At 54.9% G+C, this 27,861-nt stretch overlaps 1 protein-coding gene across 4 annotated transcripts in view; it reads left to right on the top strand.

Annotated features, from left to right (window-relative positions):
- The window catches only part of TSPAN9 (tetraspanin 9), a 183,539-nt gene that overhangs the window by 61,057 nt on the left and 94,621 nt on the right, over positions 1-27,861 (top strand). Inside the window, exon 1 of one of the 4 annotated variants that reach the window (XM_032645580.1) lies at positions 165-276. The exons of 2 other annotated variants lie outside the window; for them this stretch is intronic. The gene's annotated coding sequence lies outside the window, so the exon portion shown is untranslated. Of the gene's footprint in view, positions 1-164; positions 277-13,988; positions 14,010-27,861 lie in introns of those variants that run through there. One more of the 4 variants, XM_032645581.1, reaches the window with a different exon arrangement.

The following is a 27,861-nucleotide window of genomic DNA, read 5'->3' as shown; positions in this document are numbered from 1 at the left end:
TTTTTTCCCAATGAAGTTCTTCCTGCCTGTGCACAGTCTCAGTCTCCAGTCGGCTCCTCTGGCCAGGGACACAGTTGGATTGCAATTGCTAGCATTTCCTGGAGCTCAGGTCCCCGAGGAGCTATAAGCGTCCAGGAGTGTTTCTGGCCCCTCTCGGCGTGGCCCGCGTTTCCCTCCGGGACGCCCTCAGCTGGCGTTGCCTATGTCCCTGGTCTCTGCTGCCAGTTGGAGTTTCTGAAACGGATTTGCTGATTACAGGCGCTGGGGGCCCCCTCTGTAAGTCATGGGCGCGGAGCCAAGGAGGGTGGATTTGGGTAACGGCTGGGCTGCATTCCTCCCATTCTTTTCTCACAGGAAAAAGTGCCTGGAAATAACCCCATGAGGGATTGCTTACAGAAGGGGCCGGCCGCCTGCCACCAGCCTCGCATTTGGTCCTCCGGGCCTCTCCAGTCCATCCTCACCACCTCCCCTCCGGGCAGATGCCACCAGCTGGGCAGGCACCAGGGTTGCCAGTGCCCGTCCGTGGGCTCAATGACCTGACCAGCTGGCTGCCCTTTTCCCACCCTCGCTTGTCGGGACTGTGGCCCCATCCCTGGGGACTTGCCCCGCCAACCCCAGGTGCTGGACAGAATAGGGCGGCAGTGAGGGAAGTCTCCTTCCGCCCCTCCCTCCTCCCCTCCCTCCTCCCTTCCTTCCTTCTTTCCTTTCCTTTTTTTTTTTTCTTTCTTCTTTTTTTAAATTTAAATGAAGCCAGTCTCAGGAATTGAGAAGTAAAAGCCCGGCAATCGAGTTTCAGTGAATTTCCCTGCACATGGGACGCCCTGCTGGATGTGGGGTGTGATTTGGGGCCCGGCTTAGCTGGGGAGGCTTTTTTCTTCTCCGGCTCTCAGTCCCATGGGGAATTCGGAGCAGGATATCTCTCCCTGGGGAGTGTGATCGTTTGGACCGTGCACGTAAGGAAATGTCTCTGTTTTCCGAGGCCCCGGCTCTCTGTCACAGTTAACAAACAATGAAGCAGCTGCCACTCCAGCCCTCAGCACCCGCCCCCCGGGCCACTGTGGGGTCAGCTCTTCTGGTGTCCACGCGGCTGGACTCTCAGCCCTGCCCTCGCCTGGCGGCTCCCCGGGGTGTCTGGCCTGTTGCCATGTTAGCCCCACCTTCTAGAAGGTGCTTGGGTGTCTCCCGTCCTCAGACAAGCAGCCCCCTCCCTAGACCTGGTTCCTGAGTCTCCAGAGAGGGGCACGATGAAATGTGTATTGGAAAGAAAAGAGCGACTGACGGACAGGTCGCTGGCGTGGCCACGTCCTGCCTGGAGGCCCCAGGGCTTCTCCTTTCCTCATGTGGCATCAGAGACAGACCCTGAAGCCACTGACCAGATGGCAGAGCAGCAGAGGGCCAGCCACACAAAGGGCGGGCCCCGAGGGGTCTGCTGGGCCAGGAGAGCTGAACTCCCCTTTACCGTGCGTAGGGGCGGTCGGGGGGAGCCTCCTTTGAAGCCCCCAGCTATGCGCACCTGGACCCGGTACCTGACCCTCCCCAGAGGGACTCGCGGGCAAAGGAGCCGTGCCTGCCTGACCTCATCGCTGTCTGGTTGGGTTGCATGCACTTAATCTGGGGACAGGACCGGGCTGGGTATTAAAAAAATACTTACGGAAATACTGCTGTGCAGGAAAAAAGAGTATGAATCGAAGGAATAGCGAAAAGAAGGGCCTCGCAGACCCGCCACCACGGCAAATGAACTTTCCATTTTCCGCGATGCCCTCAGTCTGTGCTTCCTTGCAAGCATAATTTTTACGTGGTTATAGTCATAATGCAGGTAGACTTGTTTTTTTTTCTTTTTTTTTGCGGTACGCGGGCCTCTCACCGCTGTGGCCTCTCCCGTTGCGGAGCACAGGCTCCGGACGCGCAGGCTCAGCGGCCATGGCGCACGGGCCCAGCCGCTCCGCTGCACGTGGGATCCTCCCGGACCGGGGCACGAACCCGCGTCCCCTGCATCGGCAGGCGGACTCTCAACCACTGCGCCACCAGGGAAGGCCCTGCAGGTAGACTTTTGCATTCTGTTTGCTTTAATATTCTCCCACAAGCTACATAATCATCACAGTTAGACTTTTAAATGGCTACACAGTAGTCATTGAGTTTTTATCAATTTTTCCATTGTTGGAAATTTAGTTTGTTCCGGTTTTAACAGATCTAAATAATAATGCATTAATACTACTTCTAAATAAAACTGCATTAATATGCATAGGTATATTAATATCGTATGTGTGTCTATGTGTGTGTGTGTCTGTGTGTGTCCTTCCTTCCTTTCTCTCTTTCTTTCTTCTCTCTGTCTCTCCTTTCCTTCTCCCTTTCTTTCTCCCCCTTTTGTATTATTTTCTCAGGACGAGTCACGCAGCCAGGCACTCTTTCCTAGAGTAATGGGAGAGCTCGTTCTGGGTTGTGAAGTGCCAACCCGAAGTCAGGTGCCCGAGGGCAGCCACAGGACTCAGATCTTCGTCTAAGTGTGTGGCCTTGGGCGGTGAGTTAGGAGGCAGAGTCCCTGTTTTAAAGGCCTGTTGTTGGAGCCACTGGCCAGGGTGCATAGGTTTCCACTGTGTGTGTTTAACTGTTTGAGTGATCCGTAAGGGCACTGCCTCACCTGACCCCATTCACAGCAAGAGAAGTAGATCCAGGGCTCACCCTCAGGGAGCTCATGGTCGAAGCGAGCACAGTGCACCTTCGATTGCGTCAACCGAGCTGGACACAGAGCTGCAGGCTCAGGTGCCTGAGACAGGCCACGCCCCGTTTGAGGATGCACCTGCTGTTCAGGGCCTGCCGACTGCTGCCACAGCAGAAATAGCCTGGTATTGCTAGAGCCTCCATTCTCCAAGGGAAGCTCGAACCCCTGATTTGGGGGTAAAACCTCCTGAGTTTTATCTGTTGGCAACTAGTTTAAAATATTTAAAACATGACGCAGACGGAACGGAATGTATCTGCGGTTAGCGTGCTGGTTTGTGGCCCCTGCTTTCTGTGTTGTGTCTGGGCCATTTGTTACACTGGGCACCTAGCAGGGGTACCAGGAGCATAAAGCTATAACATGACCACAAATCATGGGGAGGGCAGCAACTTGCACACAGAACACAACACAGGAAGCATCTTGTGATTGGTGACACGCGTGAGACAGAGACACGCCGTTCTGAAAGTGCCCGGCGGGGACGACAGTCCTGTCCTGAGGGGGTAGGCGGTCGTCCTGAGGAGGCCGCTCCTGGGGTTAGAACTAACCGAGCTGTCTTGAAGGACGTATTCTCTGTACACTGTCTGGTGTGTGATGAGATGGAGATGTCTGTCTGTCTGCTGTCTTGAGCAAGAGACCACATCTTCACTTCCAGGCCCCTGGTCGGCCGCAGAGTGGGCACTGGGGATCGGACCAGGTGGATTCTGGGTGACCCCCGCCCCTGCATTTCCCAGCTGGGCAGGGAGGACTTGTCAGCGGGCGTTCTCTGCAGGCAGATTGCTGGCCCCAGCCCCGCTGAGAGCCTCAGGGACCACAGAGGGGGTTCTGCGTGAGGTGCTTTGAACTCCTCAGGAAGGAGAAGGGCTTGAAGACGCCGCATCGTCCCTGCTTTCCCAGATGACAGCCCTGACGTACGAGCCTAGTGATACTTAAGAAATACGACTTGCTGAGGAAATAAACACCCTGTGTTATTCATCATTTATTGAAAAAACAAAGCTTCCCTCAGCTGGGAGGTTTCAGATCACCGACAGTGTCAGGTCCAGTTTTCCTGTATTAATAGCAGGTCGGTGTCCTTCCCACTGTGTCGGGAGCTCTCGATGTGTCTGGGTGCTCCTCTGTCGGGGGTGACCCCCAGGAGGACGAGAGTCAGGCTGTGGAGTTGGTGGCTGGGCCCAGAGCCTGCTGTGGACCCAGTGCTTGGCACTGTGCCGGGACTCTGCACCCTCTCACCTGATGCCCCCCAGGACGGGGTCGGGGACAGTAGTCAGGAGTGGGTGCTGATGGAGATGCCCGCCATCTCCGGAGAGGACAGACTCCTAGAGTTTGGAATCGGGCTGAGGTGGGCTTTGCTTCTAAGAGTCCCGTGGAATCCAGGGACCAAGAGCATGACGAGGACGTGACCATGGGTCAGCAGTGGAGTGAGGGCTGGACCAGCTGGGAGAGCTTTCTGGAGCCTCAGTTGAGGGGGGCTGTAGCTGATTGATGGGTTCCAGGGGATGGGTTCCAGGACCCCCAGAGATACCAAAATCTGCAGATGCTCGAGTCCCTTATACAAAATGGCGTAGTATTTGCACATAACCTATGCACATCTTCCCGTATACTTTTTTCCCCACATACTTTAAATCAGCTCTAGGTTACTTGTAACGCTTGATACAATGTCAATGTTATGTAAATCATTGCCGGCAAATTCAAGTTTTGCTTTTTGGAACTTTCTGGAGTTCTTTCTTGAATATTTTTGGCTCGCAGTTGACTGAATCCTGCAGATACTGAAGGCTGATGGTGTTGATAAAGGCTATACGCTGCAGTATTGGTGTGAGTTCTCCCCACTGAGCCTCACAGCAAGCGGGTGAGGGAGGGGAGAGCGGGGTTATTTCCACTCAATTCACATTAGTGTGGTATAGTTTAAGAATGTGGGTTTTGAAGCTGGTCGACTAGTTTTCTGACCTTGATTAACGATTTAACCTCTGGACCTCTGTTTCTCCGTCTGTGAAATGAGGAGACTAATACTTCCCTCATAGGGTGTTTTGTAGAGGCTAAACACCTAAACTCGCTCCTGGCACAGAGTAGACTCTGAATAACTAATAGTAGTTGCAGATGTCATTGGTGTGGACCAAGAAGTGGAGGCCTGGAGAGGTCTTGTCTTCTCAAGGTTGCAGAGCTGGTGAGGGAGCAGCCAGGACTTGAACCAAGGTCTTCCGACCTCTTACGCTGTGTCCTCCGGTTCTCTGAGTCCCCGGCCCTTCCTTCCCCATCCCTGATGAGATGGAGGCTTGGTAGACGTCGGCAGGCAGGCCCCGTGCCGTCCAGGCTGCCTTGATGCTGAATTGTAAGTTACGGGCTGTGTCCCTGCCTTGGCTCTGATTATAGGGTGCTGACAGAGCAGCGCACCCGGATGAAAACGATGAACAGAAACGTACCAGGGCTTTTGTTCACCAAGCAACTCCATTGTGTCTCTCTCCCCTTCCCCTCCCCTCCCTTTACCTCCTAAAAAAATAAAAGAAATGGAAAAGATGAAGGGCTGTCAGCACCGGATCACAACACAGGCTCCAGGAGTTGGCGGCTTTTCAGTGCCTGCAGAGAGTCCCCTCAACTTCTTGCTTTCCTGAGTTTAATTAAGATAAATCTGAGAGCGCCCCTAGAAGCAGGAGCGTCCCAGTTCTGGCTCCCCTTGGGTCTTTCCTTCGGCTCTCTTCGAACCCTCCTCCCCCATCCTGTGAATGCCTCATGCAAGGGCTAGTGAGGCGGGCCCCAGCCGTCCTCTGGCCGTGGGTGAGCCCCCTTCCCCTAGCCCGGCTCAGGTGATGTCCCACCCCTGCCCCAGAACCTTCCACAGCTCTGTCACCAGCTCAGGTCTGTGCTTCTGAGCATAGCGTGCAGGACTGTCCGGAAGCTGACCTCAACATACCTTTGCTGGGTGTCCCCGCTGCTCCTGGTACAAAGCACACGCTTCCACCGCTCTGGCCAGTTGGCTGTTTCCTGAGCAGGTCTGGAAATTACCTGCCTTTGGTCACGCAGTTCCTTTGGCTGGTAAAGCCCTCAGCCCCATGGAATCAGGGCCATGTTTCAAGGATTAGCTGAAGTGCCAACTCTTCTGGAAACGACCTCTTTCTCAGGAACATGCCCCTGTTTCACCTGGCACACAACAGACATGGAATGAATGTCGAACTCACTCGTGGACTATGCAGGTCTCTTCCAGGGCCTCCTCGGAGCTTTGCTGTCTGTCCCCTTTTCCCACAGCCGTGGAGCGTGTTCACTCCTTGACTGCACATGATCTAACTTCTTGGGCATTTTTCTTTTTAAGTTTAAAGTTTTCATACTTTCCCCATCGTTCAATTTACGAGTCCCGGAGGCTAGGACGGCAGGAGGGTTTGGTGGAACGAGCCCTAGACTTGGGGCAGGAGCCGTGTGTTCTGTTGCCCACTCGACCTCTGACCAGCTGGGATTCAGGGCAAGTAGCTCCCCGTCTCTGGGACCCAGTTCCCCATTTGTAAAACAAGGGGTTGGATTAGCTGGTCTCTAGGCTTTGTGGTGGGATTTTTAAAGATACTTGTATTGAGATACAATTCACGTACCATAAAATTCTCCCATTGTTTTGGACTGTGCTGTGGCCCTTCCAAGTTCATATGTCAAAGTCCTAACCTCTTGGACCTCAAAATGTGACTGTATTTGGAAATAGGATCTTTAAAGAGGTAACTAAGTTTAAGGAGGTCATGAGCCAGTACTGCTGGCGTCCTTTGAAAGGCGATCGGGACACAGACACACACAGAGGAAGGACCATGTGAAGACAGGGAGAAGATGGCCATCTACGAGCCAAGGAGAGGGGCCTCAGAATGAACCCGAACCTGCCACCACCTTGGTCTTGGATTTCTAGGCTCCAGAATCAGGAGAAAATACATTTCTGTTGTTTAAGCCACCCGGCCTGTAGTACTTGGTTACAGCTGCACGAACAAAGTAATCCAACTGTTTCATGTACAGCTCAGTGGTTTAGTATGTCCACAGTTGTTTAACCATGACCACTATCTATCTTTGAGCATTTCATCACCCCCTAAAGAGCGCCCGTACCCATCATCATCCTCATTTCTCCCCAGCCCTTACTCCACCCCCAGCCCTGGGTGACCACTAATCGATGTTCTATCTCTATGGACTTGTCTATTCTGGACATTTCTCGTAAGTGGGGTCTTTTGTGACTGGCTTCTTTTGCTTAGCATGATGGTTCAGGGTTCATCCACGTTGCAGCGTGCACCAGTGCTCCATTCCTCTTTATTGCTCAACAAAGTTTCATTGTACGGGTATGCCGGGTATGCCCCATTTCGTTTATCCATTCATCACTTGATGGATGTTTGGGCCATTCCATTTCTTTGGCTGTTATGAATAATGCCACAGTGAACATTTGTGTGCAAGCTCCCGTGAGGACATGTTATCATTTCTCGTGGTTATATACCTTGGAGAGGAATTGCTGGGTCATGTGGTAACTCCAGGTCTCACTTTTTTGCGGAACCACCATACTGTTATCCACAGTGGCTGCACCATTTTACATTCCCACCAGCAGTGCACAGAGGATTCTAGTTTCTCCACACTGTTGTCAACACTTGTTGTTGTCTTTTTGTAGCCCTCCTAGTGGGTGTGAAATGGTATCTCCTTGTGGTTTTGGTTTGCACTTCTCTGAGGACTAATAATGTTGAGCATCTGTTCATGTACTTATCTGCCATTCGTATAGAAATATCTATTAACATACTGTCTGTTTTTAAAATGAGTTGTCTTTTAATTACTGAGTTGTAGGAGTCCTTTATATAGATCCCCTTATCAGATATATGATCTGCAAATATTTTCTCATGTTCTAAGGGTTGTCTTTTCATTTTCATTTTCTTGGTGGCGTCATCGGCATCATAAAAGTTTATAACATCGATGAAGCCCAGGTTATCTAATTGTTCTTGTATTACTTTTGCTTTTGGTGTCATATCTAAGAAACCATTGCCTAACCCAAGGTTTACTCCTACGTTTTCTTCTAAGAGTTTTATGGTTTTAGCTCTTCCGTGTATAGCCACGATGCCTCTTGAGTTAGCTTTTGTATGTGGTGTGAGGTACGGGTCCAGCTTCATTTTGTGTGTGTGTGGGTTTGTGGATGTCCAGCACAGTTTGTTGGAATGGATGGGATCTTAAGGTTCTCTTGGAGCAGCCTGCCATCTGGGGAGTGTGGAGACAGGCCCAGGGAAAATGCTCTGGGCACCAGCACCCACATGCAGCCTCCAGCCCCTGCTGGACAATCTTTTTTTTTTTTTTTTTTTTTGGCTGTGCCGTGTGGCACGCAGGATCCTAGTTCCCCGACCAGGGATTGAACCCGCGCCCCCTGCATTGGAAGCACAGAGTCTTAACCACTGGACTGCCGGGGAAGTCCTGGACCGTCTTTTGTGTTGAGGTTTTATCATTCTGTGTGTGTTTAACTTGCTCTTAACAACTTCCAGAATACTGTTGTGCACAGCTGGGTGCTAAATCATTGATTCTGTGATGGTGGAGGCTGGGGGCTGCCATCATAGCAAGGTTGTCCTTGCCTCATGAGACCCACTGGATCCAACAGCAGAGGAGTCATCAGCTTGCTTCTACCGGAGTCCAGGTGATGGGACCCTGGCAGGCCTGTCCTCAAGCTGGGGAGGAGATGACAGTGACAACTGAGACCAGAGGTGATGGATGTTTGGTGAAAAAAAGAAAGAGGGCATTTTCAGCTCTTTGGCTCCTTTTATCCAACTCTGCATTCAGGCCAGGCAAGGACCATTTTCTTCTCCCTCAACACTTTTTTCAGCAGCTCTAATAGGTCCCCCGGGTGGATTTAAGGGGAGTTAGTGAGACAAGTTATGGTTATGCCGGACTCTAGGCTATGTGTCCCCCTTTTCTCCCCAGGCCTCCTGGGCCAAGGCTCAAAGCTCCATCTCCCCCACCGTGAGAGCTGGGCCAGACGGCCAGGTACTGGGCAGCCTGCTGGGTGGAGGGCAGTGGGGCCCTCAGAGGGCTCAGGGCTTCTCCTTCCTCCCACTGTTGACAGACTGGGACGGGGAGGCGAATCTCTCCAGCAGACCCCCAACTCTCTTTCCCAGGCTCTTCCCATCCTCTTCCATGGTCCCTGCTGGGGTCACGCAGACCCCTCCCGGGCTCGTTTGTCCTGCTCACCTCGCGTCTGCGGCACGGCGAGCTGCCTGGTGCTACAGACAGTTGTTGGATGAGCAGATGGGTGAACGCGTGCTTTAACACCTGGATCGCAAGCTATCCTCTCCCTCCTTCCCCATCGTCCTTTGGCGTCTCTGTTCAGGGTCCGGGTTAAAGATCTTGTCCATAAAGCCCTGCCACCCCTTCTTGCCCCCTTGTTGAATATGATGATCTCTTCACTTCTGAGCCTTCCCTTCTTTATGTTTCTACCTCTGTTTTGCCACTTGCCGCACTCTGTCCTGTGGTAAAATATTTGCGTGTACGTCTTCACCCCGGAAGTGGAACACAGGGCGTGGCGTGGGGGCCGTGCTCTCTCATTCTGTATTTTCCCGCGTGTCCGCTCGTTCCCTTTCCGCCACACCCAGCGCGGGGTTTTGCAGACTTTGCCACTCAACAGTCTGCTCAAGTCACAGTGCCTGGGCCTCGGGTTACTGGGGCTGGGCCTTGCCCCCCAGGCTCCTGTCCTGCCTGTGGATTCATGCTGCCCCGAGGATTTTCCCGGGCCTCACATCCTGGAGGAGGAAGGATTTGCGGGAGACAGACGGCGGCATGCGTGCGTGCGTGCGTGCGTGCGTTGCGCCGTCCACTGTGTGTAATTTACATATCTCTGTGTGGAGACCATCCGGGGGCCGCATTACTGAGGTATTATACTTGACTCCTGGCAGGAAGAATTGGAGCAGATAACACATCAGTGATAATCCTTGCTCTGCCCTGGAGGATACAGAAAACCTCCGAGTGAGCTGCTGCCTTGGATGTTAGGAACTTACCTGCTGCTGCAGGCCTCCTCCCTCCCGTCGATGGGGCTGCCCTCTCTGTTCTCTCCTCTTTGTGGGAACCCCGCCTCCCCCCACAGTCCTCACCTGGAAGGTGGGGTGAGTGGGGCAAGAGGCCGCAGCAGGGATGGAGAAGCCCCTTGGGGCGCTGAGCTGAGGAGGGCCTTAGGGACGCCGGGCTGGATGGGCACCTTGTCCCTAAGAGAGAAAAGGGAGGGAGGGAGCAATCTGACCGTCGGTGCTGACGGGCTTTCTGTTTCCTAAGGGACATCCTTTCACGTGGATTTCCAGGTTTGAGTCTCACAACAATCCTGGGAGCTGTTTTTAGCTCTGTCTTCAGGCCCAGGTCTGCAGAGAGAAGGGGTAGTGGCAGGGTCAGGCGGGCTCCCATGCCTGGGATGTCGGTTGGGTAGGAAGCCACACCGTTCCTTGCACACAGTGGGTGTTTCATGCACGTTTGTCCCATAAACAAATAGCGGGCACTCGGTAATGAGGAGTCGATTTGACACACAAGCAGAGTTTTTTGGATTTGGAACACAGCGATGCCTCAGGTCCCTGAAACGCTAGTATTCCGCGGTTCCCTTACCTGGGGAGGGGGCCCTCGTCACCACGCAGCCTGGCCGTGGAGGGGTCGGATTAACCTCCGGGGTCAGCAGGCTTGCAGAGCTCAGGAAATGCCTCTCTGTGATCCGAATTTGGTCCAGAGACAGGTGGTGGAGCCCAGAGGAGGGGGAGTTTGCCGGCCGCTCCAGGGCCGGGGGAAGGGAGCCCCAGCCCAGCTGCCCTTCCTTCTGATGGACTGAAGGTCTTCAGGCCGGGTCCTCAGTGTGGTTAGATCTTGGCAGAGGAGCTGAACCCCGTGAGTTAAGTACTCGGCCCCCATCCCGTGGTTCAGCCTCGGCTGGTGGGGAAGGAGAGCTGACCGTGGTGCGTTGGCTGGGGGTCCAGGCCCACCCGCCCTCTGTTCAGCGGACTTCCTCCGGGTGTAATTCCCTGGGCAGACCGGCCCTCTGAGTCTCATCGTGGCCCCAGGAAGTGACTTCCTTTGAGCTGTGTTCCCCCTGCTCCCTTGGGTGCTGAGGGAGCCCAGAAACATTGCAAGCGCATCAGTTCCTGTGTCTGCAAAGCAGGGCGAGGGGCACAGAGCGGGTGTCCCCCGTCGTGCGGAGGGAGACACCGAGGTCCTGGGGGGAGGGACCTGCAATGCTGTGGTTGTGCAGACGGCGGAGGTGGGGAGGAGCCTCGGGCGGAAGCTCTCGAGGCTGCGGACCTTCGTGGATCTGTTCGTGTACTTGCGAGGTGCCCGGGAGATTGGCCACCGTGCAGAGGTTTTATTTATGAGGACGCCTCGAATCCCCGTCCTGCTGCCTGCGTGAATCTGTGACCATCACTGGTGCTGTCCAGCTCCCGGGGGCGTCTTAAGTCTCCCAAGTAATCCGTGTTTGAAGGCAGCCTGATGCGGAGGACGGTCCTCAAGGAGGGGGTCAGCTCGGGGCTCAGACCGGGCTTGGCTTCTCCCAGGTGCGGGAGGGTCTCACGCCAGGAAGTGAAGGGCCGGGCTCGGGAGTCAGTGATGTCTGCACCTGTGTTACCCTCAGGACGCTCTGATTTGGTCACTTGTCTTACAGCAGATGCAGTCATTTGGCATTCATGCCTCCTCTCGATTAAAATGGTTGAAATAAGGATCTCACGTGAGCAAGACACAGAATTTTAATAATATTCAAGTAGTGTTAAGTCTAATGTATATTGCCATTGTTTTCATTAACTTCAATTTAGTGGACATTTTAATTTGTAATATGCTTAGTTCTTGAAAGCCGTCACCCTGTCGTCTTTAAACAAATGTTGCATATTTTTTACTTTTCATTAATTTGAGAATGATTTCTTATTACTGATTAATGAGGTTTTTTTTTTACTAAGAATAGGATCAAAGCATCATACTGTCTAGAGCTGGAGGGTTCCTTAGAGATCATCTCACAGCCTTCATTTCGGAGATGGAAAAACACTAGGTTATTACATGTGGTCGCACACGATCAGCGATTCCTTTTCCATGAGCAGCTTTGTCCTTCCAATATGAAAGGGCTGCAGGGCTGCATAAGTGGAGAGAAATGGGAAAATTCCTAACTTCTTATTGAAGTATAACTTACATATACAAAGAGGTAGCATTCAGGGGACCTTTATAAAGTGACCAGAGCCCAGATCAAGAAACCGAACATTACTAGCCCTCCCGAGCCCCCTTTCTGCCCCTCCAGCCACTACCCTGGTCAGTGTAACCGCTCTCCTGACATCTGATAGCACAGAATAGTTTTGAACTTGGCGTCGCTGGGATCGTACAGTATGTGCTCCTTTGTGTCTGACTCCTTTTCGTCAACATTTTCCCTCCGGATTTTGGTTATTTTTAAGTCGTACTTCTATGCATCTTCTTTTCACTGAAACCCATTTCTATTGGTTTATAGCAAAGGTTGGAACTGCTGGGACGTGGAATATGGGTAAATTCCAATTCTGTAGACGTGACCACTTTTCCAAAGTGGTGGTTTCGACCTTTGCTCGCAGCAGCGGTGTGTGAGGGTTCTGGAGGGCCCGTGTCTGTGCCAGCGTGTGTTGTTCTCTGTTGTTTCTGTTTTAGCCTTCTGGTGGGTGTGTAGTGGTATCTCACTGAGGCTTTTATTTGATTTCTCTGATGACCGGTGACACTGAGCCCTAGAAATGGGGTTTTGAGCACAAACTGGGGTTTTTAGCTCTTCCATCATCAAGGAAGTTACCCTCTGCCAGCCAAGGAGGACCCAGAGAGAAGAAGACGTATTTCAGGGATGATAAGTAAACATAGAGCTCCAAGTTTAGAATAGAAACGGCTGCAAGTGCCTTGAGGCCAGGGCTGTGGCTTGTGTCCTTTGGCACCTGCCTCCCCTTTGGTGGTGAGGATAATGCTCGGTGAAGACGGGGGACGGCATAGACTCAAGGTTCAGCTGGAGGGGCACGATGGGGGGGTGCTGCGGGGGTGTGGGTTACGGAGCCCAGGTTGGGCTGGATTCAAGGTGTGTGCAGGCCTCTCAGATGTGGCTCTTGCTCTGCCAGCTGCTGGCTAAGCGCTGTGAGCACAGCCCCCCGTGGTCCCTCTGCAAGCTTGGGATGGCAGGAGCTGGGAGCTGTGGGCGACAGATGTGGACCTTCACCTGGAATGCAGGGGCCAAGGCGGTGGGTCTCCTCCAGGGTCCTTGGCCGGCACAGGGGCTGGGAATACCTTACGCTGGACCTGCAGGGTCCCTGTGTGGGGCAGTGTGCTTGCTGGGCCCATCCTCTGGCTCCTTTGGGAGCTCTAGGCCTGATTCTGCAGGGTCAGGCTGTGGGCAGATGCCCTGGGAGGGAGTAAAGTCGGCATTGGCTGCAGGTCTTTGTTGATGGAGGCGCGGCCGGGGTGATTCCCCATGTAGGGCCCTGGGCAGCCCCCAGGCTACAGGGGAAGAGCAGCCCCGGGGCAGCCATCTGTCAGAAATAATGCACCAAAACTTACTGTAGAAGCTCAGATGCCACACACCTTTTAGCTCAGCTCCCTGCGAGGGGCCCTGCAACTGTCCTCAGCAAAAGCTGTCCTCTCTTCTTTATCATCAGAAAAATCTCGTCTCTCTCTGCTACACCAACTCCTTCCACATGCTTCAAACCTTCTGGTTGATAAGGCCTTCGTGAACTTGCCTCTCTGGCCCCTCTTCTTTATGCCCCCTTCACTTCAAAACCAAGGGGGGGGGCAGCACGCGTGCATCCCCAGTGCATGCGCGCCAGGTGCTCTGGGGGCGCCAAGTGCTCGGGGGCGCTGGGTGGGCAAACCCCCGACCCCCCCGAAGTTGCCCAGCGTGTAGCATGAAGAGCAGGGTGTGTGGACACTAGTAATGCGTGCGGGACCAGGTGTGAGAGTAACGAGAAAGGGGGGGGGGTGGTCCCGGCAGAGGCGTGTACTCACTTCCTGCCTCTTCCCCACCCCCGCCCATCCCCGTGCCTCCCGGTTTCTTTCCGTCTGGGAAGCATTATTACTCACTCATGACGCGTGCATCCCGTCTCTCTGCGGACAGATGTCTCCAGAGAGGTTGGAGGGATCGGGGAAGAACAGGGTGTGGGTGGGGAGGATTGGGTGAATCTCAGCTCCCCTCCCGGGCCCCCCATCCCTCGGGAAGCCAAGGCAACCTCCCCCCACCGCCCCCGCCATCAGCAAAGCACCCGAGGAGCAAATGACTGGATGGGAGGTGGTGCGTGGCCACCCGCCCGCCCCCCTCTGGCTGGCACCAGACTGGCGTGCGGATGTATAAGCTCAGGTTTGGACCTGACTCAGGAGGAAGGTAGGAGAAATTCAAGGGGGTGATCTCATGTGGCATTAAATGGAGCCAGGAACACGAGGGGTGGGTACCTGCGTCTTCCGTCATTCCGTCCTCGGCCCAGATCCGGTGACAGTACTCTGCACGGAGGCTAGTCAGCGGACGCTGGCTGCCCTGTCACCCACTCATGGGTCTCATGCCTGTTGGAGCATCGGACAGGGGCGCAGGCCCTTCACCCGCGCTGCGTTCTCTCTGTAAAGCGCTCTGCCCTCCCCATAGGGAGCAGAAGGCGCTCCGTCTGTTCCGGGGGTTTGGGATGGTCTGTCGGGAAGGCTTATTGGCCCTGGGGCTCTCTGAGGACATGGTGGAGGCACGGGGAGGACTCAACTCCAGGGCGTCGGGGCAGAGAGAGGGAGTGCGTAGGGTCTGGCCGAAAGACCTCTGGCCTCGAAATGAGCAGCTCTGATTTCTAGATCTGGTTCAGATATTAATTAGTTTGGTGTCCTTGGAAAGGTCCCCTGGCCCCTACGTTTTAGTTTCCGCACACGTCAAATGATGATATGCATGCCTGCCCTCCTACCACCCAGGGTCGTGAGAAGGACCATGTGTGTTAGCCATGTGACAGCCTGGGAGAAGTGCAGTGCAGAAGTCCTGTGACGTCACTGCTGATAACAAGTGCTGTTGTCGTTACACTCAGGCAGTAGGTATCTAGGTATTGATGGGGGTCGTGAGCAGTTGCAGCTGGAAGGGCTGTGGATCCTCAGGCCGAGGTCAGGCAGTTCAGAGCTGGGTGTTGGTGAGGTCCTCCCAAGTCCCCGAGCTCATTGGAGGGGCTGGAGCACGGCGGTGAGCCTGGAGCCCTTGACAAAGGGGCAGCTTTGAACAGTATTTGGAGGAGGGAAGAAGACTGTGTCAGGCATCACGGTGGCAGAAGTAACGATCCTGCAAGATGCCACCTGGGGGTGGAGGGGGTGAAGAATGCAGGGAGCCCAGACCCCAGCTCCCCGAGTCAGACGGAGCCATCCCCTTGGGCCTGCGCGGGGGGCCCTTCTGCCCTCCTTTTGGGGAGCTGTGTAGCAGTGGGGAGGGCTCTGATTTAGGAGAGTGTCATGGGGGGTGGTGGTGAGGCGTCCCGAATCCCCCGTCTGTCATTTTCTGGCTGCTGTGACCTTGAGCCTGTCCCTTACCTGTCTACGTTCAGCTTCCTTCATCTGGGAATCATCATACCTGTCTTACAGGGTCGCTGTGAGGATTGAGTGAAGCCATAGAACAGCCTGAAATAGAAGGGTGCTCATAATGTCACTTAAATCTGAATTTCTCTCCATGCATCTCGTCTGTGGCATTTGCTGAGAATATTCCAGAGCCTTTTGACACAGCACACCGGTCCAGCCAGGGCCCAGTATTTTCCTTCCTTTCTGTGGGAGAGCAGACGTTTGCAATTGTGCTAATTTCATACCAATAACCTATATTCTTGTGTCATACCTGCCTGTCTGTGTCCAGTTCGCCTCCAGATATCAGGGAGCGTGGATTTTGCATGTAATGTATGTTCGTAGGAAAGGAAATCAGAATTCAAAGCAACTTTATGAGAAAACTTCTAGAAGCAGAGGTCTTTCCCTTGTCATCAAAGTCACATACCTGGAAACAGAATCTAGTTTGTGGACGGTGGCGGCATAGAGAAGGGCTCACCCAGGCGGCCTCTGCTGCTGGCGGGGGTGGCCTCGGCCCCATCACTTGGCTCTACCAGCCTCAGAGTAGCTCACCTGTAGAATGAGGCGGGTGCAAGAGACCAGCCTCTCCGTGAGCCAAGTAGCAATGCTGGGGATGCTGACATGGACCCCAGAGTGGAGCACAGGGGCCAGCATGGCCACGGCCCCCTGCTGGGAGGGCTGCAGGGGAGGCTTCCTGGGCCACCAGCACGTCACTACCTGTTGGGCGAGGACTCTCAGATTGTCCTCTGTGAAGTGTCTCCTGTTTCTAAGTTCTCCGGCTCGTAAAGTGTGGGTTCACCTCTCTGCTTAGGTGACTGATAGACATCTTAATGTGTTGGACAAGCCCCCTTGGCTTCCCTACCCTATTTCCTCCTTACAGCACCAGGATCCAGCTTTCCTTACTCCCTCCACTGCTATGGCCCTGATCTGAGCCAACATCCATCATCTCTTGCTTGGATTTTGATAAAACTTCCCAAGGTGTCTCCCTACTGCTGCCCTTGCTCAAAGGTACCACGGAGACCTTCCCTGATCATTATTTAAAATAGCTGCCCACATCCGCACCCCGTATATTTCATGGTCTCTCTCCCCATCCCTCTTTATTTCTACTTAGCTTATCAGACACGTATTTTTTAGTTCTTTCTTAATTGTCTTTCTTTGTCACCCCCTTTGCCCTCAAATCAGAATATAAGCCATAGGAGGGCAGGGATTTCTTGTGTGTTTTTTTCCTTCTGGTTTTGGTGCGATGCCATAAACCTAGTAACTAGATTGCATGACTAATCTGTGATCTTTAGAAACTGCTGTCAGTTTGGAAATTACTGTCCACCCTCTTGTCATGTTTTCCTTGATGCCAGCGCCATCCTGAGGGTCCCTCGACCCTGGACATCTGGCCTCCCTGCTGTCCTGTCCCCTCCCCCTGGCAGAACGCCTGTCTTTCCTGAATGGTTTACTTATCCGGCCCTGTGTCCTGTATGGGTAGATCTGGGTAGGTAATATGTTTGAGGACCTGGTCTTATACCCCAGCCCCTTTGCCCAACACAGCCCTAGTGTGTAATAGAAGATGCTCAATAAATTCATTCCTTTTTTAAAAAAGAAATTATTTATTTTTGACTGCATTGGGTCTTTGCCGCTGCATGCGGGCTTTCTCTAGTCGTGGCAAGCGGGTGCGTGGGCTTCTCATTGCAGTGGCCTCTCCTGCCGCGGAGCACGGACTCCAGGTGCGCGGGCTTCAGTAGTTGTGGCTTGTGGGCTCCAGAGCGCAGGCTCAGTAGCTGTGATGCACGGGCTTAGTTGCTCTGCGGCATGTGGGATCTCCCCAGACCAGGCTCGAACCCATGTCCCCTGCATTGGCAGGAGGATTCCCAACCACTGCGCCACCAGGGAAGGCCCCCATTTTTCATTCCTTTACTGGCAAATGTTTTAATGAATTGCTGTTGACAGATGATTAAATTCAACCCTGGAAATGATCTGGGCTTTTAGAAGGTGTGCCTTACGGGCTGGACAAGGGGCAGTGCAGAGGGTGGTCTGCACTGGTTGGTGGGATGTGGAGGGGCGTGGATGGTGCAGCGCTTGGAGAGGTGGCTGAGGGACGGGGCTCCTGTGTCTGCTTTGAGAATGGCCACAGTCCCCAGAGGGTGAGGAGTGCATCTATTCCTTTAAACTTCCATGGAGAGTGGAAGCTGCTCCTTGAGATTTTAAAATACGCTTCACGGTCCCGATGGTGTCAGGTAGCTAGTTTACAGGTCTGTCCTGGTTGTGATAACTCAGGCTAAGCTGATAATAAATGGAAGTGGGACAGAGCCTCTGGATAAATATTGCTACAGAACATCTTGGCCGGCACAAATCACAGGGAAAATATCTCCGGCTGCTTTTTCATTCCTCCTCTTCCTCCCTGGCCCTCTGGCAGCAGCCGGCAAAGCAGGACCCATCCATCACAGCTCCCCCACCCCCACCTGCTCTCAGCACACTGCTGTGGAAGGAGGGATGCAGACTGGTCCTGGGATGCAGGTGCCGCAGCTCTGCCTTCCTGCCCAGCTCTGCGGGGTGGCCCTGGGAAGCCAGCACAGATGGGACCATGGCCGTTCTGTATTCAAAGCCGTGCACCACTCCTTAGCTCTGCAGGCCTGCTTATCTCTAAAACGAGGGGGTTAATACTTGGTGGTTCTTAGTCTGGAGCGAGCGTCTGCGTCACCTGGAACTTAAAAGCAGCTCGTGAGTCCCGCCCTAGCGCACAGCCAGCATTGCGGGGGGCTAGTCTTGGGTGTTTCCTCTCACCTTCCTGGGCCCCTGCTGGGGCGCTCCTGGTCAGGAGCCATCGACGGGACACATGAAGAGTGAGATGGGTGATGGGTTAGGTGGTGGGATGGGCCGCTTTGTGTGACCCTCTCTGGCGCCAGATCCATCAGCACTGTCACTTAGCCCGGATTTCATCATCTTCGGAGTCACGCTTGCCTTGTAATCAACGTCTGCCTGCAGGTATTGATTGAGGCCGCGGGGAGCATGGAGCTGCCGTAGGCGTGTAGGCACCAGAGGAGGACTAACCAGAGGCAGGGGAATCTATCAGCGGAGACGGATAGTCTCCTGCAGGGCGGCCCTGCCCGGCCCCACCGCCCCTGCTAGTCGTTTGGGAGTCTTTCTCAGTTTTCCTCCCGACCCCTGCATCCACATTCTGTGATCTTCCTCACTCTGTCTCTCCATCCCCCTGTCCCAGTGCAGATGCTCAGGGGCTCCTGCCTGAACCCTAGAGTAGCTTCCTATCCAGCCCCCCTCAAGCCGTCTTCACCGAGCTCCGGGGCAGCCGTGCCTGCGGGCCTCGGTGCCTGTGCCTGCCGCCGGGGGAATGTGCACCGTGCCCGGGTGGATTCACTGCAGTGGTCGCCGGTCATCCTGGGGGCAGAGCCAGGCTCTGCGCGGCCTCGCGGGCCCTGAGTGGGGCTGCAGCCCTGCCCTCGAGGCTCCCACAGGCTGCAGCCCTGCCCTCCTGCTCTTCTTGTCCCGCCGTGATCCCGTCACCTTTGTCCAGCCTCTGGGTCTCGCCTGTGCCGTCAGCTCCCCCTGGGACCGGGGATGCCCTTCCTCCCCCTCTGCTAGGCCGGCAGGTGCGACTCACCGCTGGGTCGGCCCAGGTGTCCCTGGCGGAGAGGCCTGACCATGGAATCAGAGCCCTGGGGGTTTGTGGTTGCTTCTGTTACTGCCTTGCTGGATGACTCTGGATTCATTCATTCTTCCCTCTGGAAGCTCATTTTTTTCCGGTGTAAAGAGGGCACACACCCGAGTGATTTCTAGGTCGCCTTCCAGTTCTAACCTCCCTAGTTTTGTGTTAGAGACGCAGAGCGTGTGTCTTGCGTGCCTCGACAAGGGCCTTCCCCAGGCGCCTGGTGACAGGCCCAGCGCAGTGCTGTGAGGCCGTGTTGTCAACCTGAGCGGGACCTCAGGAGCCTCCTTATTTGGGGGTGCACACGCTGCCGGGTCTCGAGCGTCCCCCGCCCGGCCCCTCATCTTTCCTTATTTGCTGAGGCAGGGCGGCCGGGAGTGCTCACAAGGCCCTGCTCACAGCTTTGTGCCCCGTGTGATGTGCGGTGTGGGACCAGCCTCTGACTTCTGGAGGGCTCTGTGGGTTCACCCTGCCGAGTGGAGTGTGTCCTCTGTGATGTGCTGGTCCTGAGGGACTTAGGAGCCAGGCGCTGGGACCCGGGGAGCAGGACAGTCCTCAGCCTGAAGACGCCCCGAGGGGCGGCATGGGAGGCGTTGGGCGCTCCTCCTTGGCCTCGAGCATGAAGGCCTCGGGTGTCCAGGCCCCCTGGAGGTGTCGGGCCCTGGAGAGACAGACAAGGAACCAGGAGGCCGCCCCTTGAGCTGCAGCAACGGCCGCCCCGGGGAAGGTGTGTGATGGGGTGCAGCAAGTTCAGCAGCCTGGACTCAGGAACCCAGGCTCCTGTGCTCATGTCCCCTTGGGCTCTGTCCCCCAGCGCTCAGAGAACTCACTCTGGAAGGCCCGGCCTACCTGGCAGTGGTCGTGGAGACCCCAGGGAAGGGCAGCGCCTTCCAGCTGGTGAGGGGCTTGGGGTCGGGGGAGCCTTTCTCGGGCTGGAACCCGCAGGGCATTCCCGGCGTCTTGTTCTTAGGCCTCAGTTTCTCCTTCGGCCCAGGTTGCCTCCACCCTGTGGCCGCTGTGGGACCGGCATTGCACCGCTCTGGGAGTCGCTTTATAAATAGAAAGATACTTAACACCCGAGCCTGGAATCAGGCAGGGAGGGTGGCTCCAGGCAGCAGTGTTTTAAAAAATGAGCATTGATTTCTGGGACTCTGCACGCTGCATCTTAACCAGACCCACGCTGACGCCCGGCACTCTGCTTGGCCCCGTGCCTGCTCCCTGCCTGCTTGGAAACCCCGCTGCCTATAGCCCCGCCTTCTCAGGGCTTTGGATCTGTCTACCCCCACCTCTGTGGACGTTCTCTGCCGGCCGTGCGTCTGTTCGATGGGTCATTCATGCATTCGTTCGCGTCATTTTCCCTGTTAGGGGCCAGGCGCTGTGCTAGGTTCTGGGATCCCAGGATGGACAGGAACCCTCCCCGCTGCCCCTCCTCCCCGTCTGAGCACTGAGACTCGCAGAGTGGCAGGCAGAGCGAGCTTTAGTCCAGGGCTCTGAGTGTAGAAGAGAAGGTCCGGTTTTGCTTGGGATCGGGGAGGCGGGCTTCACGGAGAAAGCCGAGCGTGGCCAAGGGAGGGCGTGCGTGTAAGCGTGGCCAGGGGACAGCCCCAACCAGGTAACGCTCCACTCCTCCCTGCTAGCCCCCCACAGGTCAGAGGATGCTCTGTCAGTGTCTGCTGCTTGACTAAAGTATTTTGTCCCTTGGCCTGGTCACAATTGAAAAGTTAGTTAAAAGGAGACTAAGCCGTGACTAAACAGCTTCACCACCACTAGGGCTTCCTTCCTTTTCATCCAGTGACTTGGACCCCTTTCTGGGGCCCGGTCACAGGCGAGGGGGTGTCAGGTCACTGTCAGGGAAAATCCCAGGAAAAATGTACCCCGGGTCCCATCTTTTCATCACACCCCGGCCCACCCTCCCCTACTTGCCATGAATTGTGTGTGTTTTAGGTCCTACTGAGTCCTGTCCAGTCTGCCCCAAGGTACCCACCAGGGCTGTTCTTCAAACACGCCTTAAAATCGTAGCCATTGAAGTGTTTCAGCAGGTGAGCGAGATGAGCGGGCCTGAGCATTCGGAGGATGCCTGGCCGCCTCCCGGAGAGGGCCCGGGGGAGGAGGGGCACGCGAGGCTGGGAGGGACCGAGGAGGTGCACCCCACTCTGGCCAGCACCGCACGGCCTTGCTTAACCGGACTCATACGTTTTACTAACCTGGGGGGTGAACGGCGATAGCTTGGCTGGTTTAATTTGTATTTCCGTGACTTTTCGTGTTCCAAGTGTTTCTTAACAGCCAAGAAGCCAAGTAGTGAAATCCCTCGCAGCAGCAGTTGCTCACACACAGAGCCCACCTCCCTGCTTGGCTACGTGGCCGGTGGGAAGGATGGTACGGGTGCTGCCTGGGCTGTGGGCTCTGCGAGCTCTGCCCCGGGAAGGGGTCCAGCCCGCTGACTGGCCTCCCATCAGATGGCGGGCTCCTCGGGGGCCGCAAGCAAGTCTCCGCGCTGTGCTTGACCTCTGCGAGCGGGTTAAGACCGCGGGGTCTTCACCTCGTGCCCCAGGTCGCAGGGCAGTGTCATCCTCTCCCCACGGCAGACTCCATCGTTCTTTGTTTCTGCCCGTTTCCCTTCCTCCCCTCCTTTCCTCTTCCCTCCCTGCAGTGCTCAGCGTAATATTTCTTGTGGTCTTTTCCCTCCATTTGCATTTCCGTCTCCATCTGGTGACCCACAGGGATCGGGAGGTTTCTCACCCAAGTGCTAAACCCAGTGCCTGAGAGTGAGGCTTTTGGTAACAATCAGCAATCTTCTTCCCTTCTCCGAGGCTTGCGTTGCAGTTTTCACAAAGAGCCAGGGAGATAGATAGGTGGTGTAGAGACACGGACACTTCAGAGGCAGCATGTCCGGACCGAGGAGACAGGTGGGACCCAGGCTGCTCACAGCTGCTCTTGGCTGCTGTGACTGGAGGTGGACTAGGCCCGCGGGCAGGGGCTCTGTGGCAGGGCCTCCGAGGTCAGGGCCTCCGAGGTCAGGGGCTCCGAGGTCAGGGGCTATGTGGCAGGGCTCTGTGGGAAGGGGCTCCATGGTCAAGGGCTCTGAGGCAGGGGCTCCATGGTCAGGGGCTCCATGGTCAGGGGCTCTGTGGTCAGGGGCTCCGAGGTCAGGGGCTCCAAGGTCAGGGGCTTCGTGGTCAGGGGCTCCGAGGTCAGGGGCTATGTGGCAGGGGCTCTGTGGGAAGGGGCTCCATGGTCAAGGGCTCTGAGGCAGGGGCTCCGAGGCAGGGGCTCCGTGGTCAGGGGCTCTGGCAGGTGCTCTGTTGGAAGGGGAGGGTGAGCTTTCTGGGCAGGTCTGCACCCGCTGCCGGGGAGCTGATGGGCAGGGGACACCCTGTGGCCGTCTCCCTTTGTTCCCATCACACACAGGGATCTGGTTGCTTGTCCTCTGATGTGGTTTCTCCTGGGAGGTGGAGGAATGAGAGTTATTCAGTAGCTTTTTAAGCAGAGGAATGTGTGATTTGAACAATGCTGGGCCTGGGATGCCCTGGATTCCTCAGTTGATGTTGGCATTAGACGGGAACCATTGGGGGCTGGAAATAGGCCGTGGGCCCAGGCGGAGGGCCCATTGTTGGTGGCAACGCCATGGTCACCATCGCTCCTCATCCTGGAACCAGGGATGCCGCAGACAGGAAGGCACCTCCCAAAGTCATCTAGGAAGGAAGGGACGGGGCTGATCCCTTGCCGGGTGCATTGCATTACATGCCCGACATGACGTGGCCCAGCCGGGCTCCAGGTGGGGTGGGGTTCAGCCTGCCCAGGGTGGTGGTGAGCACCTGCTCCGGTCACCTGTCCCTGTCCTTAACAGCTCTCTTCTGGAGGCTTCCCCTTGTGTTTCAAGACCATTCCTCTCATCCTGCCTTAAGTGAAACAAGACCCTAGCCCACTGTCCTCAGCAAAGAGCCTTCGGATGCACGAGGGCCGATGTTCTCCCTCTGTTTTGGGGAACCCAGGGGGAGGTGGTGTTTCCTTCAGCCACATGAGGCAGACAGCTGAGTAGATTTTGTAGCAGATAAAATATTGGCTCGGTTCAGAATTGGTTTTCTCTAGTTTAATGGGTTAGGAGGTATAATTCTGTGCCGAGCTAACTTCATGCATTTTTTTAAAACCAACTTTGATTTGTTTCAGCAATCCAGAGAGGAATAAAGAGTCCATATTATCCATGGTCCGTTCGAGGTTTTGCTTCACTGTGACGTGGGCACTGATCTCCTGTTTTGCAGGCCAGCACCCTGCATCCACTTTCCCAGCCAGGGTTCTGTCCAGCAGATGATGTTGCTGGATCCCATGACTCAGGGACGCATTTTCCCTAGGATAAGACTGTCTTCTCACGGTACATGTAACTTGTTGGCATCCTTTTTAAGCACATTTCCATCTTGGGAGGGTGAATCCAGTGTACTTCCCGCAGTTGGGGTGGCCCCCTGCAGAAAGTAACTCGCTCTGAATTCCGTGCCTAGAAAGTACATCTTCTCATGGGCAGCTCTCGTGGGCCACACATGTCACCTTGAAAGATCCAGGGCTGTGTTTCTCAAACTTTATGACTCAGTATGTGCATGTGTGTGTGTATATATACGTGTATGCTAACCCTGAAAAAAATGTTTCGCAAAACTGCTGTGTGAGATACGTTCTGGTGTTTTCTGTTTTTGTTTTAATTTTTAAAAAATACTCTTCCTGACCCACTAAACTGATTTTATAACCCACGACTGAGAAATGACCAACCCACAGTATGAAAAGCGCTAACCTGGGAGTTCCTACAGATGACAGCAAATGGAAACAATTAGCAAATTAATTCATTTGGGTCATAGTCACACATCTATTATACCTGTTATAGCTCAGATTCTTTATTTCTCAAAATTGGATTTTTCTACTCTTTATTGTCACTGATGCCTCCAAAGTGAGTGCCTGACAACCAGGAAGCTTGAATTTCGTGCATTTTTACAAGGACCCTTGTCAGTCAGTATTTTAACATCATGTTTCTGAAGTAAATTTGATCTTAACTCAAGACACAGGTTTTATTGAACAGAAGATTATTTTTTATAATAAACTTATAAACAGAGCCCTGCTTTATGAATTTGCTAGTTTACTCAACCGTTTTCATTGAGCGTTTTCAAGGTGGAGTAAATTAGCAAATGAGTAAATGGGCATATCCGTGAGTTGGAGTTGGGGATTCAGAAATGCCACCTTCCTGCCCTCAAGGAGCTCACCTCCAAAAGGGAGGGGAGAGACCTGCTGAGGAAAACACAGTGAAGAGCAGAGGCATTCGCGGAGGCTGAGTCATAAACGACTGACTTAGCGAGGTCGGGAGGGCAGGGGCCAGACGAGGAGCAGATGGGGTTTGAGTTGGGTCTTGCAGGATGCATAGGAGTTCAAGTGGAAGGTCTGCCAGGTTGTGCTGAAGGAGCTGGTCTGCTCTTCAAAGAAATTTGGAATAGAACCAGCCAAGTTTTTAAGTTGGGGCAACGTAAGATCAGCTTATTTTAGAAAGATGATTGTGAGGACAAACGTGAAAAGTGCTCAGGAGATGGAGATGGGGAGAGAGAAACCAGGCAGAGGTGTTGGTGATAGTCTCGTGTAGGTTTCGGAAGGAGGATGAGGTTGAGGAGCCTTGCCAAGGGGACGAAGGAGAGGAAGATGGATGGGTTCGAGGCCCTGGGAGCTGGCTTGCGTCTGTGGGGTGAAGAGGTAAAGTAATAGAGTCTGAGGAATCTCTCTCTCGGTTTCTAGTTTAAGTGACCACATTGGTGGTGATGCTATTAACAGTAGAAAATACCAAGGGAGGAACAGGTAGGTGTTGGAGAGAGCAGATAACGAATTTAGATTTAGATCTGTGGGTTCGCGTTTCTGTCGGACGTCTGGCTGGAGATGCTCCAATGCTCAGTGACGTTGGGAGGCGGGGGCGGGTGGGGGGCGCATCTGAAGTAAGATGGAGCAGCCTCTCTTCCTTCTTTGGCCACATGCTCCTGGTCTGTGTGGTCCAGGACCTGAGCTCTCTCATCCGTCAAATGGGGAAGCAGTGTTTATCTTGCAGGGTCGTAATGAGGATTGGAGAAAACAGATATTAACATCCTGGCACAAGGCAAGCACTCCAAAGTGCTATAGCATCACTCTTAGTGATGTGGGCTGAGAGGAAGGATCCAGGGCTCACATCTCAGTTTTGCCACAAAATTACAGGTGTCCTCGGACAAGTTACATCACTTTCCTGGGCCTCAGTTTCCTCATGTGGATATGGAAGGCATTGAATTTGACCATCTCTTACGTGCATTCTAGGGCAAAAATTCTGTGATCTTCTGAACGTTGAGAGAATTTACCAATATACTGGATGTTAGAACTGGGGCTTTAAATCACTAGTGTCTGTAAGGATGGAGAAAAACTAACAAGATGAAGGATAGTGGGCAGATGTTTACAGTTGCCCCTGTAGCTCAAGTCCTTACTTGGGTTACTTAGATGTAGAAGAGGCAGGAATTTTGATCGGGGAGCTTTGGTTTGAAGCGCTTGAGGTCAGACAGCGGCAGGCCCCGGTGCCGCTCAGGGCTCCGTCTCCGATGGTCACAGTGTGAAGGGAGGTGGTGCCAGGCTGCACTGGTGGGGATGGAGCGTCCACAGCCAGCCAGCCTGTTGCCACTTGCAATGTTCAGATTCCATGGAGCAGAGTGTCCAGCTCATTCATCCAGTGCTTGGTCACCAAACGATTCCGTGCCCCTACTACGTGCCAGGGGCTCAGACGTAGCAGTTCAGGGCACTGCGTTTCAGGGAGGGCAGGAAGGCGAGTTGGGCCGGGTGGCAAAGCCCTGCAGGCTGCTGAGAAGGGGGTGTGTTGCTTGGAGAGAGAGGCTCGAGCGACTTGACACTGTCTCCCTACGTGTGACAGGCTGGCACCTGGGAGAGGAATTCGGCCTCCGCTTTACCGCTCCAGAGGGAAGAACTAAATCTTTTAGCCAGGGTAATGATGATGGTGCCAATGAAAAGAAATCTCGTCTACCCTTTATTAAGCGCAGCACGTGCTGGGCACTACATCAGGCACGGTGTGTGCGTCACGCATGGGCGCCGTGCACGGACTGTACTCATGACTCATGGAGCAGTGAGTGACACGTGAAGGGGCAGAGCTCCTGTCACCAGGCTGATTCCACGGCCAAGCCGCCCAGGTAGAAGTTAGAGGTGGGCAGGTGGGTCTCAATTAGGGAACAGCTGCCTGGTGACAGTGTTCAAGCAGCGGGTGAAGGCTGTCTGTGCGGGGGGGGGTCTCCCCAGGGGGTTTCTGCAGAGGGGAGGAGATTGGAGGTAAGCGAGTAACTCTTCTGGGCTCCCTGGATCCTCAGGAAGCCCTCGGGGGAGGTAGGCTCTATGTCCGTTTTGCAGACAGGCAGACTGCAGGCACCTCAAGGCGTTAAGTGGCTCGCCCAGAGTCACACAGGCCCTGAGAGACGGGACTCAAGCCTGGGTCATCTGATCCCCCCACCCTGTGTGCCCTTCCTGCCGCCCGCTCTGCCCCCCCAAACCTGCCCCGCAGTCCTGCCTTCTGGGCTTCCTTGAGCCTGTTCTCCCCTGCTCCTTTCTGGACCCCACAGACTCCCAGGCTCCAGACGGAGGCCACGGCCAGCGCCCTGGCAGGTGGAGAGGTTACCACAGCCAGTGTGTGTGCACGCATGTGCGTGTCGTGGAGGCCCTGCGGACGGTGAAGTCTTGGGGCTGTGTGTGATGTGGCGTAGGCAGGCTGGAGTTCCTGGCACTGCGGGGCTGGTGGACAAGGCGGTGGGATCTTGAAGGGCAGGTGCTCTGCCCTGCCCCCTGCAGGCCCCTGCGCTGCTGTCCTTTCTGGAAGGTGGGCCCCGAGGCAGCAGATTAGGGAAGTTAATTCACCCAGATCAGACAGGCTCTCTGCTTGGGAGATGCCCTGCCGATGGAAGGAGGAAGCTGCTAATTGGGCAGTTCTGGTTCCTGACGGAGCCCTGGGGGGTTAGGGAGTGTCTGAGTGCCTGCTAAGCTCCCTGGGCCTGTGGCCGCCCCCCGCCCCCACACACCCCGAGCGATGGCCTTGGTCTTGGCCTGTAGGCGAGCTCTCCTCTTTCCTTTCCTTTTCTCTCTCTCCCTGGGCTTTTCTTCCCTCTCCTTCCCCATTTTTCTGTTGACACGAGATGCCACCAGGAGAGCCAGCTGGGCCAGATTTCCAGACATCGTTCATTCATTTGACAAGTGCTCATGGGGTCCCTGGCTCGGGACTGGGACATGGTGGAAGCTCTGAGGGGACATGGAGAGAATCCGACTGTGCTGTGCTCTGCTCTCCCGAGGCCAAGAGTCCGCTGGCCAAGACGTGTTCTGACCACGCGGCTGCTCGGGCTGAGTCAGCAAGACCACGTGATGGGGGCGGCGGGGCGGGGGGGGCCTTGAGAAGGGGGATTGTAACTGGGCCATCGGCCCGCGGAGCCCCCAGGCTGGCGGGGGGAGGCTAACGGAAGCCTGGAACTGGGGCAGCTGGAGAGAGCTGAGCCAGGCCCGCAGGCCTCCCCGAGGCTGGGACAGGGTGGTGGGTTCAGGGTCAGGGTGGGTGGAGGGCGGATCGAAAGCCCTCTCTAGCGGGGTGCAGGGAACCCTGGGTGTCTGTGCTGTGCAGCTGTGTCGGGGTGAGGGCCTGTCTGAAGGTGAACAAAGGCAGAACCCGTAGCATTGACTCTACAGCACGAAGGGGAGGGGCAGCCCTGCAGTGACTTCATCCTATTGTTCTGTCCCCCCCATCCCCCTGCATTAGGCACGTCTGTGAGGATGGGCTCTGGCTGACTGAGTGGTTTTGGCAGATCTGTCCCTGCTGGAGGGGGAGATTTTGGCCAGGGTGCCTCCCCAGCTGGTGTGACTTCAGATTACGGACTGAAATGTCTCAGCGCCACTTTGGCGATCGTGTGCAGATGTCTCTTCAGGAGACACACCAAACAGGGCGGGGGGGGGGTCTCATACCCCCCAGATCCTCTGGTTTTGGAAGATTTCCTAG

The sequence above is a fragment of the Phocoena sinus genome, chromosome 10, assembly GCF_008692025.1.
Source record: "Phocoena sinus isolate mPhoSin1 chromosome 10, mPhoSin1.pri, whole genome shotgun sequence".
Lineage (NCBI taxonomy): Eukaryota > Metazoa > Chordata > Mammalia > Artiodactyla > Phocoenidae > Phocoena > Phocoena sinus.
Note: the sequence above shows the minus strand (reverse complement) of the source record. Positions and strands in the feature narration are given on the sequence as shown.